The following is a 22,244-nucleotide window of genomic DNA, read 5'->3' as shown; positions in this document are numbered from 1 at the left end:
TAGGAAAACTAAAAGCTTATAAATGAAATAACTTGAGCATTTCTTTTACCCTATCAAAGGCTTAGCAGAAGTTTGTACGAGCTGTGCAGCCATTCAGAGATGAGCCTATCGGAAGGTTTGAAAACAGTAACTAAAACTGTGAACGCTATTGCTTAAAGATATTATTTTAGATTTCCTATGTTGAGTCTTAATACCATGTCTTGCTAAGCATGTATGTATCCACTTTAATAAACATGAACATAACGGGATGGAAGATTTTACCTTCTCACTAATTTTTGTCAGCATAGTATCAAAACTGAATACAATCTGTGGAAAATAAGTAACATATTGGGGCATTTAAGAGCTGTGGATTTCTGCTTTGGCAGAGGCTGGACTTGATGACTCTGAAAGTCATTGAATCACAGAATAGAATAACAGAATAATGGAGTTGGAAGGGCCTATAAGGCCAGTGAGTCCAAACCACTACTCAATGGAGGAATCTAAATCAAAGTATGACTGACAGATGGCTATCTAATTTTCTCTTGGATGCTTCCCATGTTGGAGTGTTCACCACCTCCCAAGGTAATTTTATTGGTCTAACAGTATGGAAGTTATGAAGTTGGTCCTGATATTCAACCAAAATCTGGCTTCCTGTAACTTGAATCCATTATTACATGTCCTGTACTCTTGGATGATCAAGAACAGATCCTGTTCCTCCTCTGAATGTCAGTCTTTAGAGTATTTGAAAAGTGCTATCATATCTTCCATCAGACTTCTTTGTCCCTCCCAGGTGTACACTTCTATGATTCTAGGAGGGTTTGAAGTTGCAGGGACACCATCCACACAAAGCTAAGTAAGGCCCTTTTACTTCATTTAATATTTAAGTATGTGCTAAATCTTTGGACCAGAATCCAGAGGGGGGAAATGAACACAGAATGTTGATCACATGGTGGCTGCAGAATCAGTCTTGTGACCAGTCACACAACAGATGTCCTTCCAAAGGAGGGGGAGGAACTAATCATATGATTATTGCTCCACATACAGTTTTTTCCCCCATCAGGATTCTAGCTCTGAATTGAAACTAGAATTGTTCAAGGCCCCTTTTTGGAAAGTGTCATTCAGTTTCATAATTCTCATATCACCTAATGTAATAAATGTTAAGAAACATTTCCAGGACCTTTCCATGACAGTATTTTTCATTGTTGCCAGTGAAATTTCTAGCAGTGTTAATGAGCTTTTTTAAATGGATAATTCAGTAGGATCAGATGCAGAGACAGAGAACTGATAACTTTCCAGATGCCATTGGACTGCTACTCAAATTGTTCCCAGTCATTGGCCATGCTGGCTGGTGCTAATGGCACCTGGAGGGCTGTATGTTCTCCATTGCGACTCTAACTGGCCTACTAAAGTTGGCTAATTTTTCTGTCACCAAGTACCTCTCTTACTGAGCTTCTTTTGACACCATCATACTGACCTGTGGCAAGCCTGCCTGAGGCCAAGATGGGAATAGATACAGATGTATTTTTGACAATGTCAAAACATGTGCGAAGACACAGACTTCAAATAAAATGTCATAGATAAAATCTGAAAGTGAAGAGGAAAGTTTTATTTCTTTGCTGGAAATAAAACTGCTTCAGGGAATCGAGAGAGAATAAAACAGAAAATGTTACTTTGTTCAGAATCCAGAGGTAATAATCTTTCCTCCTAGCATCTTTGCTGACTTCACATCTTAATCTGTATAAAAATGTTAAAGTACTACTAAAAATCCCATGCATGTAAACAACAGAGTAAATTCTTTTAAAAACCTCTGGTTTATGAATGGGGGGGATTTTGTTTTTGTATTCACTATTCAAAAACCAGGAAATTTTACCATTGGGGGAAAAAGCCAAGTTTTAAATAGCAAAGGACAGCCTGAATATATGCTAGTGGATGTAGGTAGTGACATTCATATGAGTCATATGAATGTAACTACCATTCATAAAGAGACACAAAGCAATGGAAAATTCTAGAAGCTGACTCCCTTTTCCATCAGTTAACTACAGTGATGCCTCGCAAGACGAAATTAATTCATTCCACAAGTCATGTCGTATTGCGAAATTTTCACCTTGCGAAGCACGGTACTAATGGTTGTTTGATTTAAAACACCCCCCCCAATAAAAAGGGGGAAAATCATCTTGCGAAGCACAGCCATAGAAAAATTCGTCACAAAAAGTCACCAAAAAAATCGCAAAATGAGTTTTTCAGTGTGTGAGGCATTTGTCTTGTGAAGCATCACTGTACTTCTTACTCAAACACAAGGCAATTGTCAGAGCTAGGAAAGTGGGTGGAACCATACGAAAAGAAGACCTAACATGAGATGGGTTGATTCAATAAAGGAAAGCATGGATGTTAGTTTGCAAGAGCTCAGTGGAATTTATTGGAATTACCATTTTCAGAATTACCTTATAAAATGTTGGTTTGCACTGCCAGCACAAGATTGTTGCTGCACTTCTGTGCAGCAATGATTATAGAATCTATTTCCCTCTCTGAGTAGAAAAGAGCACCATTAATGGTTTCCACACTAGAAGTAAATATTATGTTTATCTATAGAAGAAATATTGGGGTGGAGGAGAGAAGAAAAACATGGGAGAAATAACATAGATATCATATTCTAGTTACTAGTATATGAATTAATAATTCTCATTTAAATTTATCATGGAAGAATGGTCCAGATGGGATGAAAATCACAGTGTGAAACAAGCACCTTCTACTGCATGGTTTTTTCCCCCTTTTCTTTTTGTACTGCCACATGTATCAGCTCATAACCAAGTCCAACCTTAAACTTCAGTCTGATGGTAGAGTCTGTCAACTGACATCATGTGGGGCTATATCCCATTTGCTTATCAAATGAAAAGGATTAACCAGATCCAGAGTTCAACAAGCCTTACTTGCTCTGGAGGCCTGCTGTATTTATCTAAGAAGTGCCATGTTATTTATCCTGCCAATGTACTAAACTGCACCAGCATATTAGCTGATCACATCAAGAAGACTCCTTTTTTTAACAAGCAGTATCCCATTTCATTTCAAGCCCAATAAATATATAAGAAGAGGAAAATACATTCCTTGAGAAAGTATACTGAATGCCTTCTGATATCTCTTGATATATCCTAATGATATAGCAAAATAGGACCCTTTAAGTACCCCTAGCTTTAAGCCTGGCTTAAAAGAATGAATTGAACTACCATCCCATACCTTAGCCTTTCTTGCCAGGTTAACTCAGAATTTCAGTTGAATCTTAGTTCTTCCACCAGGAGATAGGATGATGCAACAGCAACGTACAGGCCCTGGAGAGAAATGGGAAGAGATGGAAAACACAGCAGAATATCAAAATCCTGGTCTCCATATTTCAGCATGGCCAGAGAAATAAAGGCATATTTTGTATGATGTTAATACAATGAAAATTGTTTAGGATGTTACCAGAGTAAAAGTCTGTATATAAACATTTTAAACAAATAAACTTATAAGAGTAAGACACAAACACAAGTATTTAAGCAAAATATTTTAGCTTCTACTTTCATTATTGATTTCAATCAAATTTCATATTTTGATATGCATATATTTAAGTGAACATGAATAATGTAATAATGGTTACAATTATTAAAGCATGTTGATCAGCAAGGAAAAAGACTTTGGCTATAATTCTGTTGTTTAGCATCGTAAATCGCAACTAGAGCAGGCCCACTGAATCAGTGGAGATCTGGTGAGATATCTTCCATAATTTGCATTGATTCAAATGGGCCTACCTGAGTTCAAGTTTGCTATGCAACTAGAATAGGCCCATTTGAATCAATGGAACTTAGGGAGGAGTTTGCTCACGAGATCCCCACTGATTCAGTGGATCCACTCTAGCTGTGAATTACTATGATAAACAACAGGATTTCAACCATTAAATACAGAATAGGTATGTAATTTATATAGATGGTCACGAACTACTGAACAGGTGGTTTGTCCTTCAGCTGAACAGACATTTGGTGCATCCCAATCCTGCCTTTTTTTGGACACTGCCTCTGAGTGGGTGCCCACTTGTGGAGGCGGGGCTGGGAAATGCCAAACACCCATTCATCTGAAGGACAAACTGGAACAAACTGCCAGTTTAGTGGTACATGCCCCATCTCTAGTAATTTACCATAATTTTCCATGTATAAGACTATACTTTTGTCTAAAATCTTTAGACTAAAAATTGAGGGTTGTCTTATACACTGAAGTAAGCTGAGGAGAGGACAACCACAAGTGGAGGGGAAAGCAGGTATCAAAGTTATCCTGCAGTGCTTTGATCCCTGCTTTCCCCTCCACTTGCTAAGCCCCACTTAGATTTCTTAATTTGGGGTTAGAAAAGTGGGGGCATCTTATACACAAAAAATATGGTATATCCTTTGATCATTCATATCTAATTCATTATAAAATTATATCTGTAAATGGCAGTTTTCTGTTCTGCTCTTTCTTTATATAGCAAGGTTGCTATGATAGATCATTAACACAAACATCAATGTTGCAGTGAATACAGTCTTTACAGACTGTTGTAAAATCTGTTGCAGTACAATAAACATAATACCTAATAGCCCCACTGAGGGGTGGAAATAGTAAAACCACTTCTTAAATATCTCTTTCCTTGAAAGCCCTATTAGGATGGCTGTAAGTCAGTTCCAACTTGATGGCACAGAATACACATGCAGACAAGAAGATGCAAAGCTTGTCTGTTACAGTACGAGATGAGGAGGAACTGCAACATTATTTTGCCCATCTCACAAGAGGAGAGGTAGTCCCAGAAATTCTTGACCAGAGAAGAGAACAAGATTATTTTTGTACAAATTAAGCAAAGTTGGCTAAATAATGCTTTAATACACACAGACCACACAAAATTACATTTAATTAATTACATTTTTATCCCAGTCAACTAGTGGCAGAGTCACTACTGATGTCTGCTGCTTTGTTAAATGTTTTTTCAACAGCTTTTCAGACTTTGTTAAATGGTTTTTCAGAAAGGATGTTAGTGTATTTTTAAACTATCAGTCAGTCATTCCATGCTTGTTGGGTGTGGGTATGTGCATTGCTTCTTAATAGGAAAGGGCACTGTTTTTATGCAGAGAGACAGTTCTGTCATGGAGATTGAAAATAACCTTGTCCGGTCCCTGGTGCAGATCATTTACAAGGTGATTTAAGTAGTCTCAGTCTCATACCTCAGCTAACAGCCCAACCAAAATGGGTTATAAGTAAACATAACACGCCTAAGAGTACAGTTTCCAATGTGGAATCCAAACGTTATCTAAATTCCTGCTGTGATGAGCCTGAAGCCCAAGAGAAATGGGGAAATTTCTACGAAAAAAGCTCGCAGAGGCAAAACAAAAGGAGGAATTGTTCCTTTGCATCCTCTCACTCATTCCCATCAAAATTCTCAACTGTTTTGAGAGAATGTTCATAACCATCAAAAGAGATAATGAAATGTTTCACTTAATTTAAAATTAGGAATATAGAAGTCCTGAAAATATTATTGGAGCCCATACATCCCCCACCCACTCTTACAAACTACCCGCCCACAAATAAGCCTAAAATTTGAAATAATTAGGAGATACCCAAATCTTGATCACAATCCAAGATGCTGTTACAGAATATATGGTTCTTCTTTCTTATCCAGTACAATGAACAGAGTGACAAGAAAACCTTATGCACTAGATTTACTGTGCTCATGAATGGAATCAAACAAGTTTCCTGTGAAATAGTTGGTGGGGGCAGGAAGAATTGCCCTGTCTTCCACCCTTACAGTGGTACTGGGAAAACCTGAAGGTTAAGTACCAGATTAAAGCATTTTACCTCACATCTTGTTATTATCCACTCAACACCTGGGATTTAGAAAGCACATTTCTTTTTCTAGTATGCTTTTCAGACATGCTCTTCCCATCTATCTCACCTATCTTTTCCAATTATTTTCATGGGTAGAGAAGGAGCAGATCTTGGATTTATGTTCTCACAGACATTGCAATGGAACAGAGTGAGATTCACATTTGAATTTCAGGTCATGATTGGAATTAAACAAGTGTATAAAAAGAATAAGGAACTTGTTCATTTCATGATGACCACAATGTTATTTTCAGTAGATAAGTGAAACTAAAATACAACTATAGACATGGTCCTAAGAATTGATGGCATGTTAGAGAGGTACTGAAATAAATTCACCAGAAATAATAATTTCAGCTCCTAAACTCTTGTGCTATAAAGTAGCAGAGCACCTGCAATGTGATACGCATGTATATTTACAAAGGTAGCGGAGTAGCTCTGAAACGGTGAAACACATCAGACATGTCTGAATGGACAGTCTGTAAAGAGTATGCAAGAAGGAAGGAGACCATTCCAGATTTCAGGTGAAAGAACAAAAGATTGCAGTAGAAGGCTGCAAGATCCATGGCTTTTGAAGCACGGTAGTTTTAGAATGAATACCTAGAATAGACAGGCACATTGGTGCCAGGTTAAAGAGCCAAAGGTTGGGAGTTCAATTCCTTACTGTGCCACCTATGAGACAAGCCAGCTGTGTACTCTAGAGTAAACTGTACAGTCTGACAGTGACCCCAGAAGAAAGTAATGGCAAACCACTTCTGAGTATTGTCTACCTGGAAAACCCTGAAAAGGGTCTGCATAATTCAGAATTTACCTGACAGCACACTATTGTTTATTATTTAGTTGGTCATAAAGTTAGTTAAGTGAGTTCTCCTTCTCCTAAGGTTGATGGGGTGGAGAATAAATGTTCACATACCGAATTTTGATGATATAAATACACCTATTGCACATTCACTGAACCAACAATCCATGTTACAGTAGTAAACTACTACTAGATTAGTCCAGTTGAGATGTAACAGCTGAATTATGGTTTTGCTGTGAGGATTGTCTTTTAGGGGCCCCTTTTCACTCTCATTGCCCCTCTCCACATGTGATAATCCCACACTCCATTTCCTGATTCACACTACCCAGCATGAAAACTGCTTCAAAGTAAAGCCTTCCACACAAGTAACTGAGACTGTAATGAAAGCTGTAGCAATGTACTGTTAGCCACACCCTGATTTCTTTTTCCTGTTCTCTTCCTGCATACTTCCTGCAGCATCCTGCCTGAAGAACAGCTGTGTGACCTCCAATACTTACACTTTTCTTTATGACTTTTTCTTTGACCTTAACAAGAAATGAGGATAATTAAATAATAAAATCCCACAAAAATGGATGAGAAATTATCCACCTATCATGTTAAAAATTAGGAATGAATAAAGAATATTTAAATGCTTCTTACTAAACTTACTGGCATTTCATGTTCTTTATAAAGTCATGTTTTCCATCTTATGACCATCGTACCATGCAAACCATTGGGTCAGATTTGACAAAATTATCAGTATTTATTTTCCAAAAGCTGAAGACTGAAAGCCTAACTCACTCATAATGGACACAAAATAGATCCTGTTATTCTGCCAATAAATCAATAAGGTTCGCTACAGATTGTAGTTAACTATTTGAATTTGTTTCCCTTCATGTCTCACAGATAAGCTTTTCTGAAAAATGTTCTTTCCTGGAAATGGCAGAGTTCTGAAAATGCAGCAAAGTATTCTCTCCATGCCTTAGCTTTATGACCGGCAATAAAAATGCTTGTGAAAAGCATGGGCAGCAGATGGAAAATGCCTCTATGTCATAGCAGTTTTAATATATGATCTCTATGGAATGCATACCCTTTTCTCTTATGGTATGGAATCTTGAAAGGGAAACAAACATGCTTTTTCTGCAATTGAGTACACCAAAGCAACTTGAAAGAGTGAATAGGAGACATTGAAACTGAATTCATACAGCATCTTCTGTCATGTGACTGTGCAACCTCAGACAAAAGAAGCTCAGCCCATAAGCAATGGCACCGCACTTTTAAACTTATGTAGGACTGAAAAGACTTTGATCCCAACATATATAACATGCAGGGAGATGGTACGAAATAACCCAAAACACCTTCCAGCTGGGATGGTGGGCCCCAGAAAATGATGATGTTTTCAACCCCTTGCAGATTAGTGTCTATGTTTTGCAGGCAAGCACATGCTAGATCAAACATTTAAATCCAGGTGGACTTGCACAAAACAAAGAAAAAGAGTATCATGGGAACATGCATTTTTCTCTCTGCATAAAACACCATAAAACATGCAACTGAGAAAACTCCTGGTGTGTGTGTGTGTGTGAGAGAGAGAGAGAGTGTGTGTGTGTGTGTGTGTGTGTGTGTGTGTGTGTGTGAGTGAGAGAGAGAGAGAGAGAGAGAGAGAGAGAGTTACAGTTAGGTATGCCTCAATCAAGACTAATAGTAAGATCACAAAGGAGTGTGTGTTTCTTGCTCTTGTCATTTACTACTTCCCAGCATACGAATCCTTCAGAAGTACAAAAGAAAGACATACAAGAGATTATGTGGATAGAAACTCAGTGAAACAGATTGCAAACATGAGTAGAAATGGGCATGAACTGCAGTTTGGTAGTTTAGCACAGTTAGGTGTGACACTCACACAGATGTTTTGTGGGTACTGAGTACTCTCCTCTCCTGCCTCTTCTGCATGCTCCCCATTCCATGGAGCAAAGTGTGCTTTCCTCTCTGCCTCCTCAGCATGATTGCCCACCCACTGATTGAAGCGCATGTTCCCCTTCTCCCCCTACTCCGAAAGCCACCCACTCAGACAAGGAGGTGGAGTAGAGAAGTCCACAACAGTGCCTTTGAGTGGGCAGCCATCAGAGGAGACAGAGAATGGAAACACACACTGTGATGGGTGCATGAGAAGGGAATGGGAAAATGTACAAAGGAGCCAGAAGAAGGGAGTGTGTAGTGCCTATAGAACACCTGTGCAGGCACCACACTGAACTGGGCCAAACCGCATAACTGCAGTTTGTGCCCATCTCTAGGCGTAAGTGATGAACTTTAAAGTGACAACAGCATTATTAGCACAGATACTGAGTTTTCAAAATGTTGATTATATAAACCTCCTAGTAACAGGAAGAATAACTAAAATGAAACATCTGTTCACTTGTAGATAATGGTTAGGTTGTTGGCTTAGCAGTGTTAATGAAATTACTTTGGCTTTCAAGAGAAATTTAATTACACACACACACACACACACACACACACACACACACACACACACACACACACACACACACACACACACACACACACACACACACACACACACACACACACACACACACACACACACACACAGAGCTGCTTCCATTTAAACCTCTACATGCACACTGGAATTTAGGGATGTAATAATAACCTACTTCAGCTATCTCTATCTTAGGTGCCCCTTGGAAAAACAGCAAAATTCCTAAAGTAGCCATTTTGAGATAAGGGTTTCCTGGCATACTGAAATATTCTGATCCTGGCTTTTTCATGTTGCCTTTTCTCCTGTCAAATTTGTGTTTCTATATCCTTTAGTGTAGAGATTATGCTGCCTGCCATGTGTCAAATGCAGACGAGCACTACTGATATGGAATGAATAAATGAATGAAGAATTAGAATTAGAATTCTTTTTCTAATGACATGCTAACTGTAACATCTACTTCAGTCCTAAAGCTAAGCACTACTGCCCCATGTCGATGTGTGCCAGAATCTCAACCAAAACCAACCCCCAGGCAAATTTCCTGCCCTCCCCACATAGAGCAGGCAGGGGACTTACAGTATATCACAGAAGTGAGTACACTCCCTCATATTTCATAAGTATTTTAGTATATCTTTTCATGTGACAACACTGAAGAAATAATACTTGGCTACAATGTAAAGCAGTGAATATAAGCGTGTATAATAGTGTCAATGTGCTGCCCCTCAGAATAACACAACACATAGCCATTGATGTCTAAACCGCTGGCAACAAAAGTGAGTACACCCCCAAGTAACAACGTCCAAATTGGGCACAAAGTGTCGATGTTTTGTGTTGCCACCATTATTTTCCAGCACTGCCTTAATCCTCTTGATCATAGAGTTCACCAGAGCTTCACAGGTTGCCACTGGAGTCCTCTTCCACTCCTCCATGATATCACAGAGCTGGTGGATGTTAGAGACCTTGAGCACCTCCACCTTCCTTTTCAGGATGCCCCACACATGCTCAATAGGGTTTAGGTCTGGAGACAGGCTTGGTCAGTCCATCACCTTTACCCTCAGCTTCTTTAGCAAGGCAGTGGTCATTTTGGAGGTGTGTTTGGAGTCGTTATCATGTTGAAATACTGCCCTGCAGCCCAGTCTCCAAAGGGAAGGGATCATGCTGTGCTTCAGTATGTCACAGTACATGTTGGCATTTATGGCTCCCTCAATGAACTGTAGCTCCCCAGTGCTGGCAGCACTCATGCAGACCCAGACCATGACACTCCCACCACCATGCTTGACTGTAGGCACGACACACTTGTCTTTGTACTCCTCACCTGGTTGCTGCCATACATGCTTCTCACCATCTGTACCAAATAAGTTGATCTTGGTCTCACCGGACCACAGAACATTGTTGCAGAAATCCATGTCCTTAGTCTCCTTATCTGCAGCAAATCATATGCAGGCTTTCTTATGCATCATCTTTAGAAGAGGCTTCCTTCTGGGACAACAGCCCTGAAGACCAATTGGATGCAATGTGCGGCATATGGTCTGAGCACTGACAGGCTGGCCTCTATCCCACCCCTTCAACCTCTGCACCAATGCTGGCAGCACTCATACATCTATTTCCCAAAGCAAACCTCTGGATCGGATGCTGAGCATGTGCGCTCAACTTCTTTGGTCAACCATGGCGAGGCCTGTTCTGAGTGAAACCTGTCCTGTTAAACCGCTGTATGGTCTTGGCCACTGTGCTGCAGCTCAGTTTCAGGGTTTTGGCAATCTTCTTATAGCCTAGGTCATCTTTATCTACAGCAACAATTCATTTTTTTCAGATCCTCAGATAGTTCATTACCATGAGGTGCCATGTGGAATTTCCAGTGACCAGTCTGACAGAGTGAGAGCAATAACACCTGCTCCCCCTTCACACCTGAGACTTGTGATACTAATGGGTCTCATGACACCAGGGAGGGACAACGGCTACTTGGGCCCAATTTGGACATTGTCACTTAGGGGTGTACTCACTTTTGCTGCCAGCGGTTTAGACATTAATGGCTGTATGTTGTGTTATATTGTGGGGCAGCACATTGACACTGTTATACAAGCTGTGTACTTACTGCTTTACATTGTAGCCAAGTGTAATTTCTTCAGTATTTGCACATGAAAAGATATACTAAAATATTTATGAAATGTGAGGGGGTATACTCACTTCTGTGATATACTGTACCTCTGTCAAAGCTTGAGTTCAAATGAAAACAAACACGGTACTCATTCAGACTCAATGCAGCAACATTGATAGAAACAGATGGGATTAGGTGTGCAGAGGGATACAGGACAAGAATAGCATACACAGCTCTATTCCCTGTTCTTCTTGGCAGCTCTTACATGTGCGAGGATGAAAGTTGGGAATGATGGCCTTTCTCATTTTTTTTTGCATAGAGTGTAGAGGCCCAGCAGAGACATTTTCTGTGGGCAAGTGACTTAAAAGAAATCAGGGGCAAAATTGGGAATTCATTATGAAAAGATAAAAAAGCTGTGTCTTCCTACAAGAATTATTTTAGAACAGAAGGAAGAACAGAGTAGGTGCTATCTAGTTCTGCAAGAATGTGTTCGCCTGCCTCAGACCTTGCAACTCACAGCTGATATTTGAGTGCTGTTATGCCAAAACAGCTTTCATCTTGTAAAGAAGAGACTGAGTATGACCTAGCTAGCACAAATCCTCACTAAAAAAAAAGAGGTGTGTGTGTGATGTGCTATCAAGTCACATCTGACTTATAGCAACTCTAACAGGGTTTTCAAGGTAAATGAGATATTTAAGGAATGGTTTTGCCCACATCTCTTTGAGTCTCCATAGCCAAGAAGGGATTTGAACCCAGGTCTCCTGAGTCCTAATTTGTCACACTGTTCACTGCACCACCCAGGGTACAAAGGAGAACTACTTGGTGAGCAATTTTCTTCCTTCTTCCCTACTTGTGTTTTCTTCAGAATTTCTACTCAATATGCATCACAATCTATATAATTAATTAGAAAGGCTCAAAAGTCCAATCACAAATTCTTTGAAAAGGGCAGATATGAACGTCTCTCCTGTTGAAGGCAGATGCCTCCCGAGAGAATCCATTTCCTCGTGTCACATCAAGAAGACGGTGTATGACAAGCATTTATAACTTTCAATACCGAGCCTGATATACTTAATTGCAGGTCATTAATGCTGACCTGACCAATTAAAACTGTGTTGTGGCACGTGTCTTCCTGAAGCAGATGTTTCATATATTACCTGCATGTTATCAATCAACACAGCTAATACGCCTACCACATGAGATAATTATTTTACAATTACATTGAAGCAAATGGTATTTCTTGCAAAAGGTTCCACTAATTATCCAGGCTTGCCAAAGGGTAAGGATAATGGGATATTTTTCCTCAATCGCTTACTCTCATTAATCCTAATACCCTCCTGGCTCCAAAACTGGGAGGGGGGAGGACAGCAATTGACAGCACTTCCTGGTTGATAGCATAATTCCATCAGAAGAAACAAGATCCATAACAAACTATGTGCTCTACTGATGGCAAACTTCCAAATCATTTTGCATCATCTTTCTTCAGACCACTGCTGGAGTTTGCACTCTTCCCCCACCCCTGCCCCATCTTGGCTATACAAATGGCATACTGCTGTCTCCATATAAACCTTTGCTCTTACACTCAATCCCCTCTAGCTGAAATATTTGCTGCACTATCACTGATGAACAATCTCTAGGACTACAAATGTTCAGTCATGAAAATGTGGCTTGGCTCAAACGTTTGAGAACATTTTAGTTCTGTGCAACTGTTACAGGTAATTAAATGTTTCAGACAAACTTTCTCTTAAATGGAAGCTTTTTTCATCAAATACTCTCACTTTTCTCCTGATGTTCCCTCTTCAAAGAAAGGTTGTGTTGAGGTTATGTCCATTTGAAAATTTATTTCACATTTAAATGGATTAATTGACACCTTGGCAAAAAAAAAAAAAGCCAGGATCTGCATCACTTATTATAATAGCTGAATATTTTCAATAACTTCCTCTGCTTTTCATTTCTATTCTTTTTGGACAAGTGCTGAAAGGGATCATAAAGTAGGACAAAGAGCCGCTTCAGAAAAATGTTTCTTGGACTCAAAAAACAAAACAAGAGAAAACTCTTGCTTTCAAGAGATGCCATGTATGTTCTATATGTGGCTGTTGTCACTTTTCCACATGTTTCCTTCCCCCCTCCACTCTCACACATTCTCTCCCAGTTTTCCTGAGTTTTAAGAACTGAATATGGCAAACCTACTGATCCCAAATCTTGAAAATGAAGAAAGTCCATCTAAATGTTTATGTAGTTCTTTTCTCTCATCACAGAAGCCAGGCTTTATGTAAGGAGGGAAAGACACATATGCTGACCAAACAAGGAAAGAATTGAGATGAAGATATAGCCAAGTCAAGGGAGTAGAAGAGATTGACTAGTTTCTCAAGCTTCCATTACAATGGCCATATCTCAGATTTCTTCCCCTGCAATCACCTGAAGAAACTGTTTGCAGAGAAATGATGGTAGAGGAGAGGAAAGAGTCTGAAGCTGCCTTTGGGAAGGGGGTTCAAAAATGGACTTGCAGTATAATGTTTGGCTACTTCTAACATGCCACCTAAATATCTAAGAATAAGTGAGACTTACGGTACTTAGTGAAGTTTAAATTCCCCACCATCCATAGTGCTAAGTGCAATTTCAATATCTTAGCTGAACCTTAACATAAATATTGAGCCTGAATGTTTGCTGTTTCAGTAGTTGAAGAGGTACAGAGGTGAAAAATGAACTGGCACGCAAAGGAAGCCTTCTAACCTCATGCCTCTCCTGGAATGCATTTTAGTCTACAAAGTTTATACTCCTGGTTCCTATCTTCTAGATATTCTCTTTCTGTAAACAATCTCCAGCTTGCAACCACACAAAGGGTTTCCTTAAAATGTGGTTATTTTACTTTTAAAATAAAACAAGGATAATAATTTTGAAAGACTTAGCAATGATATTTGAAGAAAACCTAACCTCAAGCAAGCCTAAAGACACTGGAAAGGTTTTGTGGAATCGGCTAGAGACCTGCCCCATTATCCTCTCAAAATGAAGAGTCAAAGCTTGTGAAATTCCTTCCTAATCCCTTGGATGAAACCTATACTCTCCTGACCACAATAAACACAGCAATTGCATATCGTGTATCTTGGCATTTTTCATCAGGTTCCAAACATCTACTGTTTGGCTCCCTGCCACCACAAAAGGGTTCACAGCTTCAGACTAATGAATTTTGTGGTCAGTACATGAAATGAGAATGCCAAACGGAAAGGGAAATCATTTCCTAAGGCACCATATAAAATAAATACCCCTGTGTTATTTCCACTTGCAAACCTCAATTTTTCTTTTTCACCTGTTTACACTATGGTTTCCCAATACCACTTTTTAATACATTGTAATATTAATTAATCACACTTCACATGTTGCTTTTGATCACTCTCCATCCCCATACCAAAGGCAAACTGTATCAGGAAGTAACAATTCAGATTCAATAAATCTGTTTTCCAAGTTTTAAACAAAATGCTGATTTCCAAAACAACAAGGTGCTTTGTAATACATGGACAACCATATGACAACCAGTTGGAAAAAAAAGCCAAATTATAATACTATCACATTAACCAGCTGTTGCAGTGCTTTATTGTATTTTTAGTATTTGAATCAGAACTGAACGGTGCCCTGCTTTCTTTCCATCTCAGTCTCCAAAGTTCTTCAGTTCACACATAGGACAAGAGCTTAACAGTGAAGTTCTACATCTAGAATCCAAGAATAATGACATTGGAAGGGGACCTATAAGAACCATCAAGTCCAACACCTTGAACTAAAGGTGTCTCATTGTTATAAATTCCTCATCTGGAACTTGCTCTTATTTAATTTTTGGCTGCAGACTAAATATCAGATTTCTGGGTCACACGACATTTTTAAAAAAGTCTACAGATCTGATATAACTTCTGGGATATTAGAGTTAGCAATTCTGGAAGAGTAAAGTTTTCAGAAGTCTTTGTTTGCTTGTTTTGATGTATATCCTTTCTCCCTTGTGATTTGAGAGCCCAGGACCCATTATCCTTGATGTTGTTATGTGCTGTTAATCTACATCCAGATTAAGGTGATCCAAATAGGGTTTTCAAGCTACATGAGTTATTTGGCATGGTTTTACCATTGACAAGCCTAGTTGAAAGCTTACTGGCTGGCTGCATAGCTTGCTGCATAACTCAAGGAGATGAAGCAGGGCTCTGGAGTTCAATTGCCCACTGTCCCTTGTAGAAAAAGAGCCAACCTAAATGGTTCTTGGCAAGCTCCATTGCACCCTTGGAAGAATAAGAAGAATCATGCACGCCTAGTCAGTTCGGATTTATGGCAATCCTTTTAAGAATTTTCCAGGTAAAGACTACTTGTAAGTGGTTTACCATTCCCTTCTTCTGGGACTAATTAGCTTGTCCAAGGCCACACAAGCTGGCTTTACTTGCAGAAGGCCCAGTGGGGAACTGAACTCCCAACCTCTGGCCCTGTGCCAGATGCCTAAACCACTGAACTATCCAGCACCTTCAAAATAAAGGACTGGTAAATCACTTATGGGTACTGTATATCTAGAAAACCTGGGAAAGGGTCGCTGAAGTCAGAATCAACTTGGCAGCATATATTTATTACCATCATTATACAAACATTTTTACCCATCTTTATGAAAGTAGAAGAGGCAGTCAGAAAAATCTGAGAGCCTAGGTGGCACATTGAAAGCAATAAAGCACAACCATTCATGTAAAACACCAACTCAGGCATCCAGTCACTCAGGGAAAGTGAGACTGAAGAGAAATATACAGTGGGGTCTTGACTTGAGAACTTAATCCGTATTGGAAGGCGGTTCTCAAGTCAAAAAGTTCTCAGGTCAAATCTGCATTTCCCATAGGAATGCATTGAAAACCATTTGATCCGTATCTGACCTTTTCCGTCCATAGAAACTAATGGGAAGCTGCTATTCTGCCTTCGACCACTAGAGGGGGATATTTTGTTTCTTTTTTTCTTAGGTCAAGAAAGGTTCAGGGAAGGCAGGGAAAATACAGCCCAGGCAGTACAGTACTAGGCAGTCTGAACACTGTCTCCCAATCCACTCTCTAAACGCTGGGAGGAGTGAGGAAGCAGACAGGCACCCTTTTCACTGGCCAACAGTTAACTGAAAGTTCACATTTTGCACGTTCCCTGCCTCCCACGTGGTTTTTTTTCAGTTCTTAACTCAAATCTAAGTATGTAAGTCAAGTCAATATTTTCCTATGAGAGTGGTTCTTAAGTCAAAATGTTCTTAACTCGAGCCGTTCTTAAGTCAAGACCCCACTGTATTTGTCTCCTTGCAGAAGGATAATAAAGATGGGGCTAGCCTGGCCTCCTGTGGAAGGGAGTTCCAAAGTCTGGGAGCAGTAATAGAGAAGGCCCTCTCCTATGTCCTAAAACAAACATACCTGTGAAGGTGGTGGGAGTGAGAGATAATCTTAATACCAGGGCAGGCTCATACAGGGAGAGGCAGTCCTTGAGATAGTGGTTGTTGTGGGTTTTTCGGGCTCTTTGGCCGTGTTCTGAAGGTTGTTCTTCCTGAGATTTCGCCAGTCTCTGTGGCCGGCATCTTCAGAGGACTGGAGTAGGAACTCTGTCAGAGCATGGACAGAGTACCTACTCCAGTTCTCAGAAGATGCCGGCCACAGAGACTGGCGAAACATCAGGAAGAACAACCTTCAGAACATGACCAAAGAGCCCAAAAAACCCACAACAACCATTAGATGCCGGCCATGAAAGCCTTCACGAATACAGTTCTTGAGATAGTTTGGGTCCAACTAACTCGACCTGCTGAAGTTTCTTGAAACTTTCCATAGTATTTTATAGGTTAAAAAGTCAGTCTGAATTGTGCCCCAATGCAAATGGATTCAGAAACAGATTGTCAGATAGTGGAGGTGCTCTCTCTCTCTCTCTCTCTCTCTCTCTCTCTCTCTCTGTGTGTGTGTGTGTGTGTGTGTGTGTGTGTGTGTGTGTGCGCGCGCGTGCATTCTGGACCTGCTGAAGTTTCCTGAAACTTTCCATAGGCTGCCTCATGATATTACAGTAATCCAGCTATGATGTATAATGAAGGTATGTGTCACTGTGGCCAGATCAAACCTCTCCAAGAATGGATGCAATTGAAACATTCATTTTAATTGTGCAAATGCACTTCTGGCCACTGCCAAAACCTGGATATCCAGGCTCAGAGACAAATCCAGCAGCACCCTCAAGTTGAGCACCTGTATTTCCTAAAGTGATACATACTATATTCACCATATATATATACTTAAAGTGATATACACTACATACATTAAACATTTATCATGAAGAAATATCTGCAAATTTGAAATACAGCTTTCAATTTTGATAAACAAATCCACACATCTATATTCAATATAGATCAGTGTCAGTAACCTTGCCTTAGGACTGAGTCCTGCTCTCTTAGAGGTCATAGTATTACCATCTGGAATTCCCCCAAGAGCTTGTTGCTGCTTTCCCTGTATTACCTTCATTTGGTGGCTTCCCTATTTTTGTAACAGTTTTTCCCCACTCTAGAAAGTCAAAATGCCTCTCCTAAACTTAATTAGTGGCGGTAAAAAATAAATAAGCCAAAACAAGCGGGTTTTAACATGCTGATCTTATCCTTTTCCCTTCAGTGCCACCCACCACTGGTATGCACATTCCCAGAACCTCTCCAAAATTGAAAAAAAGCCCTGGGATGAAAGAAGTTCCAAATCCTTGATATAGACTATGCTAAACATAGACAACTTCTAACATAGACAACTTCTAACCCAGTTTTATAGAAGTGTTAGATAACAATTTTACTGCCATACACCCAAGCATACATAGCATAATATGAAATGATTCCTGTGTTTTTCATTACGTGTGCAACACAAGGATTTAATGTTTAAGCTATGCTTTTTATTACAGTTATTTTCCCTCTATAAGGAAATGGGTTGGCTCCCCCCCCCACAAAAAAGTGTGTAATCTATGCAGCTGTATTTTGTTTCCTTGTGGTTTTTCTCTTTCTCACAGTCTAATGTGATCCCCAGTTTCTGTGTCCTGCATCTTTTGAAACATGCTAATGAGGGCTGATTGACATCTGAATGGCCACTATCTCAGAAGGTGTTGGGAAATGTTCCATCAAATAGTTGTTCCATGGCAAACTGTTTCTGACCAGTGTGTGGAGTTGGAGATCATTTATATGCCAGACCAAACACTTCTTTTTGACATTTGCCTCGAAATTGATGAAATCACCTCGACTTCGTGGCAAGCCACTGAATACAAACAGATTGAATCATGGTAACAGCAACCACATGAAATGATTACAGAAGCGTTCAAGAGGCAATCACAGTCTACAAACCCCTAAGTAATCACAGATGTGATCAATAGGCAAAATGGGCAGGAAACTCTGATCTAAAGTAATATGTCATCATCTGGCAGCTGAAGCAGCATCCCACCCAAAATTTAGCAACTCCAGAAAACTATGCTACCATCATCAGAGTGAGAGACTGAGTTAGAATGGGCTAAACCTCATCGACCAGGCTTTTGAAAACAAACAAACATGCCTTTAGTGAGTTGTGGGGTATTTTTTGGCTCCAGTAAGACTTCCAATATAGTTACCATAAAAGTCAGAGTTACAATTTCATGTACACATACCAATAAGATTTCTAGTATCCCTCTAAATGGAGTCAATCTACTGAAAATCAGCATCCCCCACTTCTATGCATCATTATTGAGCAAAAGACAGCATAGACAAGACGGAGGTACTGAGGGTGGGCCCTCCCACAGTTGGGGATTTGGGAAACTCCCTCTTTTTTGAGGGAGTGACCCTGCCTGCCAAGGACAGGGTTCGCAGCTTGGGGATCCACCTGGACCCGGCGCTCACCATGGAATCACAGGTGGCGTCGGTAGTCCGCTCCGCCTTTTTTCATCTTAGGCGGATAGCGCAGCTGCGGCCCTACCTTGATTTGGGGTCGCTCACCATCTTGGTACATGTGCTCGTAATCTCAAGATTAGACCACTGTAATGCGCTGTACGTGGGGCTCCCTTTGAGGCTGCTGCGGAAACTACAGGTGGTGCAGAATGCGACGGCCAGATAACTTAGTGGAGTGAGGAAATTCCAACATATCTCACCCACTCTGGCTGCATTGCATTGGCTGCCCATACGATTCCGCATCGACTTCAAAGTGCTGTCGCTTACGTACAAAGCCCTAAACGGTTTAGGGCCTCGATATCTGGCGGAACGCCTACTCCCACCAAGTTCAACCCGTGTCACTCGTGCAAGCCAGGGGGTGAGGTTGAGGAGCCTAACGCCGAGGGAGGCCCGGAAGGAGAAGACAAGAAATCGGGCCTTCTCGGCGGTGGCTCCTCGCCTCTGGAACAATCTCCCTCCTGAGATTTGCGGGTCTCCCTCAATGGGTATCTTTAAGAAACAATTGAAGACATGGATGTTTGGGCAGGCCTTTCCATCATATTCCTCTTGACCTCCTTCTTCCCTCTTTACTGTTTCTGTTTTGCACTCTATGTAATGTATTGTAGTGTTTTTATTAATTAGAATTGCTTATTTATATTGTTACTGTATTTTATTGTTGTTAGCCGCCTAGAGTGGTCCTCACCGACCAGATAGGCGGGGTATAAATTAAATAAATAATAATAATAATAAAAGATCATTTTGTCCTGATACATTACAAACAGCAGGAACAAAAAGTGCTTCAGTGGCAAAACTTAATGACTGAAATCTTGTTGTGCAGTTACATAAATGATGTGATTTTTGACACAAACCACACAACTCTGTATGCAACAAAAAAGTGCATACTTTCTGAACTTAAGGTTTCTTAACTTACAGCAATTCACTTTGAAAAGTTATGCCATTTGCATAACTGTACCACAAGATTTAATCCAATATATTTCCTGAGACTCACACAGATCCCACTGTTACAAGAATTCAAAGTTTTCAAAGTTTTGGAACAGAGCCAACTTCCTAATCCACATAACAGATTTGATGTAACTAATTTGATGTTGTAATAGATGTTGTCTAACATCTATATAAATTTGATCTGGGATTGATTGGATAGCTGGTATTATTTTGAGAAAGGTATATTAGTTGATGTAATAGCATAACAATTTTGTACAGTGGGGTCTTGACTTAAGAACGGCTCGAGTTAAGAACATTTTGACTTAAGAACCACTCTCATAGGAAAATATTGACTTGACTTACATACTTAGATTTGAGTTAAGAACTGAAAAAAACCACGTGGGAGGCAGGGAAAGTGCAAAATGTGAACTTTCAGTTAACTGTTGGCCAGTGAAAAGGGTGCCTGTCTGCTTCCTCACTCCTCCCAGCGTTTAGAGAGTGGATTGGGAGACAGTCTTCAGACTGCCTGGTACTGTACTGCCTGGACTGTATTTTCCCTGCCTTCCCTGAACCTTTCTTGACCTAAGAAAAAAGAAACAAAATATTCCCCCTCTAGTGGTCGAAGGCGGAATAGCAGCTTCCCATTAGTTTCTATGGACGGAAAAGAGCAGATACGGATCAAATGGTTTTCAGTGCATTCCTATGGGAAATGCAGATCTGACCTGAGAACTTTTTGACTTGAGAACCGCCTTCCAATACGGATTAAGTTCTCAAGTCAAGACCCCACTGTACTTGCTACTTGCTCTGTTTCCCTGCTTGTACTTTTCATCGATGGAATAAAGCTCTGAACAACATCACTCATTCATGTTTTTGAGCCTCTCACCTTTTCTCCCACCAAAGAAAGACCTAGAGGGGCACAACTAGGTTTTTTGTGAAAAACCAGTACCATAACTTTCAAATCATGCTAACCAATCAGCATTCAGTTATTCTACTGCCAATCACACTAGCATTCTGTCCATACATATGCATACCTGGATGGTCAGATCTGTAACACCTTCTTCCCCCCCCCAAAAAAATGGCACCTCTGCTGGGCAAGTCGCTGAAATGTGGGGATGTTATTTATAACTCTACAGGTGACAATTCTGCAGAATGCCTACATTATAGCTCTCATGTGGATTCTAAAAGAAAACACTGCTTTTGGAAGACTACCATGTTCTGTCCTGGTAAAAGAAGACAGAGTATGAAACCCTCTATGCATGTGACTATGTATTTAATTTCCCCCAATGATAAAGAATGTGAAATTTCACTTAAAATGTTATTATGTCAAGATCATGTGATCAGCCATGCACCCAGGAACACAACCAGCATCTCATGAATCATGGCAGTTTGCTGCCAAGACTCTCTGTTTCCTTCACACAAACATAAACTGGCAATAGGATCCTGGCCAATGTTTTTCAGTTTTCTACACTGAAAGTCTACAATAGGTCAAAAGATTTCAGCCAGTGATCAAACTAACCAAGAACAACACTTACAAAAAAGTAGCAAAGGGCCAAGGAACTGCAGTGGAAAGAAGGAAAGCAAAAGACAAATGTCTCTTTGTGTAAAAATACAGTAAGTGGACAAACAGAAAAAAACCAGCTGAGGAAAGAACTATGGAAACTTGAAGAATAATTGATCCAGTTTAGAAAGTACTCAGCTCCATCAAAGAGAGTAAGAAGTCAAGAGGAGTAAGAACTGTCCACAGATCTTTTGCTTGGGCATTGAGCAAAAGCAGGAGCCATCTTCTTATCTTCATGAAAAACAGTTTCAATTGAATGCTGATAGTGGAAACCAATATGGTCTACAGTGTTAGACTAGGACTCAGGAGACCTGGGTTTAAATCCCTCTGCTTTGCTTGGGGATGGCAATGGCAAAACCACTCCATAAATATCTCACATACCTTAGAAATTCTGCTAGGGTCCACAGAAGTCAGAATTGACTTGATGGTACATAGCACACATATACTCTGTGTGTGTGTGTGTGTGTGTGTGTGTGTGTGTGTGTGTGTGTGTGTGTGTGTGTGTGTGTGTGTCTGAGAGAGAGAGAGAGAGAGAGAGAGAGAGAGAGGAGAGAGAGCCAAATGGAAGAGTTTCAGAAGCAGAACTGAAGGATAAAAATAGAGATAACTGGAGCAAGAAATACACACAAGGAATTTAGTGGAAAGAGA

The 22,244-nt window shown here is 40.2% G+C and overlaps 1 protein-coding gene across 1 annotated transcript in view; it reads right to left on the bottom strand.

The window, feature by feature from the left end:
- The window catches only part of TSPAN18 (tetraspanin 18), a 220,830-nt gene that overhangs the window by 107,130 nt on the left and 91,456 nt on the right, over nt 1-22,244 (bottom strand). The window contains exon 2 of the mRNA XM_020798348.3: nt 3,211-3,302. The gene's annotated coding sequence lies outside the window, so the exon portion shown is untranslated. The remainder of the gene's footprint in view (nt 1-3,210; nt 3,303-22,244) is intronic.

The sequence above is a fragment of the Pogona vitticeps genome, chromosome 1 (assembly GCF_051106095.1).
Source record: "Pogona vitticeps strain Pit_001003342236 chromosome 1, PviZW2.1, whole genome shotgun sequence".
Lineage (NCBI taxonomy): Eukaryota > Metazoa > Chordata > Lepidosauria > Squamata > Agamidae > Pogona > Pogona vitticeps.
The sequence above is the reverse complement of the archived record's forward strand: the minus strand, read 5'-3'. Positions and strand labels throughout refer to the sequence as shown.